Source organism: Camelina sativa, chromosome 1 (genome assembly GCF_000633955.1).
Source record: "Camelina sativa cultivar DH55 chromosome 1, Cs, whole genome shotgun sequence".
In the NCBI taxonomy this organism is placed as follows: domain Eukaryota; kingdom Viridiplantae; phylum Streptophyta; class Magnoliopsida; order Brassicales; family Brassicaceae; genus Camelina; species Camelina sativa.
This window is the reverse complement of record NC_025685.1, coordinates 15,654,335-15,657,650: the sequence shown is the minus strand read 5'-3', so window position 1 is coordinate 15,657,650 and position 3,316 is coordinate 15,654,335.

Below are 3,316 nucleotides of genomic sequence, written 5' to 3'. Positions count from 1 at the left end.
GAAAACCTTATGGAATGCTCGCATAACCTCAGGTAACTCCAGTCTATATGCCACTGGTCCAACTCGCTATATCACTTTGAACCGACCGATATAACTCGGACTGAACTTAGTCTCAGTCAATGACCTGTTTGGACCCTGCAACATGGCCATCTTGAGGTACACTCTATCTCCAACCTGAAACTCAAGATGTCTCCTCCTCCTATCGGCATAAATCCTCTGCCGATCCTGAGCTTCCTTCATGTTCAGCTTGAGAACCCGAATCTTCTCTGAGGTCTCCTGAACAAAATATGCCCGGTACATGCTCCTCTCCCCCACCTGAGTCCAACATAACAGTGTACGACACGGCCTCCCATACAAAGCCTCATAAGGAGCCATGCCAATAATGGCTTGGTAACTGTTGTCGTAAGCAAACTCTACCAAGCTCAAGTGATCTGCCCAATGGCCACCCCAATCCAACAGACACATCCTCATCAAATTCTCCAACGTCTGGTTCGTCCTCTCTGACTGTCTATCTGTCTGGGGATGATAAGCTGTACTCATATGCACCTTAGTGCTCATCTCTGCCTGAAACGCTCTCCAGAACACCGAAGTGAACTTGGAATCCCTCTCAGACACAATGCTCACAGGCACCCCATGCAACCTGACTATCTCCTTCACATATTTTTTAGCCAAGACCGTTGCTCCTTCCGACTTCTTAATGGCCTGAAAATATGCCGATTTAGTCAACCGGTCCACAATGACCCAAATAACATCAAACGTCATGAACACTGGCAAACCAACCACGAAGTCCATAGTAATCATATCCCACTCCCATTCTGGAATGGGAAGACTCTTCAACAATCCACCTGGTACCTGAATCTCAGCCTTCACTAGCTGACATACATCAGACTTCACAACCCAACTACCCACGTCCTTCTTCATCCCGACCCAATGATAGTACCTCTTGAGATCACTATACATCTTAGTAGCTCCTGGATAAATAGAGAACATGCTCGCATGAGCCTCTCTCACGATCTCCTGTCTTAACTCCTCATCCATAGGCACACAAATCCGCCCATGCACCAAAATAGTACCATTAGCCGAAACCTGATACTCTGAATCAATAACTTTTGAGGCATTCACCAGCCCAAAATCCTTCTCCTGAGCCAACCACACTCTGCTCAACAATCTGCTCTATCAGCTGCAACCAAAACCCAACGGCTCCTGAGAAACCGCACACAAGCTCAACGCACTGATCTCCCCTACCAGAGACTCCATATCCTGCTCCTGAGCCGAAGCAGCCCGCTTCCAACTCAAAGCATCAGCAACCAAGTTAGCCTTACCAGGGTGATAGGCTATCTCCAAATCATAATCCGCCACCAGCTCCATCCACCGCCTCTGCCTCAAATTCAGTTTGGGCTGAGTGAACATATACTTTAGGCTCTTATGATCTGTAAACACCTGTACCTTTGCACCATAAAGATAAGATCTCCAAATCTTCAGGGCAATAACTACAACACCCATCTCCAAGTCATGAGTAGGATAGTTGTCCTCATGCTTCCGCAACTGCCGCGAAGAAGAGGCAATCACCTTCCCATGCTGCATCAATACACACCCCAAACGAACTCTGGATGCATCTGTATACACCACATAGGGTTCTCCCTGCCCAGGCAAATCCAACACTGGAGCGGTAGTCAACATCTCCTTCGGGCTTGCAAAGCCTTCCTCACACTCTTGTGACCAAATAAAAGAAACATCTTTCCCTGTCAACTTAATCATAGAACATGCTCTGCTCGCAAACCCCTGCAAAAACCTCCTGTAGTAACCTGCTAACCCAAGAAAACTCCTGATCTCCGTGGCATTCTGCGGTCTAGGCTAATCCCTGATAGCCTGAATCTTCTCCGGATCTACAGAGACCCCATCTGCAGACACAATGTGACCCAGAAAACCCATCTCACGCTGCCAGAAACTACACTTGCTCAACTTAGCAAACAACTTCTGCTCACGCAGCTTCCCTAGAACTGCTCTCAAATGCACTGCATGCTCCTCAGGACTCTTAGAATAATCCAGGATGTCGTCGATGAAAATGATGACAGACACGTCCAGAAACTCCTGAAACACACTGTTCATCAATCTCATAAACGCAGCTGGTGCGTTAGTCAACCCAAACGGCATCACCACAAACTCATAATGCCCATATCTCGTCCTGAAAGCAGTCTTCCTCACATCTGCCTCATCTATCGGGATCTGATGATAACCCGACGCCATATCTATCTTGGAGAACCAAGTAGTACCTCTCAACTGATCCAACAACTCATCGATCCTCGGAAGAGGGTACTTGTTCTTCACAGTGACCTGGTTAAGACCCCTGTAATCAATACACAAGTGGAAACTCCCATCCTTCTTCTTAACGAATAACACCAGCGCTCCCCACGGTGATACACTAGGACAGATGAACCCCCTATTTTCTTCCTCAGCTCTACCAGAGTAATAAACAAGTATACTGACATCAACTCACCACCACTCAGATATCAACATCTTTTGTCCATCCAATAACCTCTAGTAACTTGTTTCTTAGGAAAACTTCCATAAGATAGTTTATTACAAAGTTAGCTTTTCTCTTAGCAATTCTCCATAGCAAATCATCAATACGAACATAATAAAACAAACAAGTACCATACGTTCGCACATTCTGATTCACCGCGTTAAATGCTTTGCAAGCCGCCAACTCAAACCTCTTGCCTTGTCTCCCTCAGAAAGCTTACTAAAATCTTGAATCTAGCAGCCCTGTCCATCCCAATGAACGTAATCCAACATAGTCGCAACGATTAGATTATCCTGCCATGAAGGCTTCTCGTGAACTCATGTATCTGGTAAAAATGCCTTTCCTGGTTCGTACCTGATGCAACTCCCCTTCCCGGGACTCCAACACCACTGGCTGCACAACCCGGACGCAATAGCCACACATTCATGACCACTCTGATCCCAAAACCTTGACCCATTGGTCAACACAGCCCAAAACCCAAGATTAACCTCCATCAATCCCTCGAGGTCTACATTCAGTCGTTATGTCTATACTCACGTCCTAGGCATTGCTTGCTCCCAACTCTACCACCCTTAGGTTGCAACGTTCGAGCTATACCGATCTCACTCTCAGACCACCATCTTCGAGTTATACCGTCTCACTCTTGGACTAATATCCTTAAGATCTCGGTATCAGGGGAACTACTCATACCCTCAGGGTAACATCATCCCCTCTGCCACTCTCGGAGCCCCCAGCCCCTCGAGCTATTGGTATCCTGGGAAAACCGCCATCCTCTCAAGAGCAACAATCCTT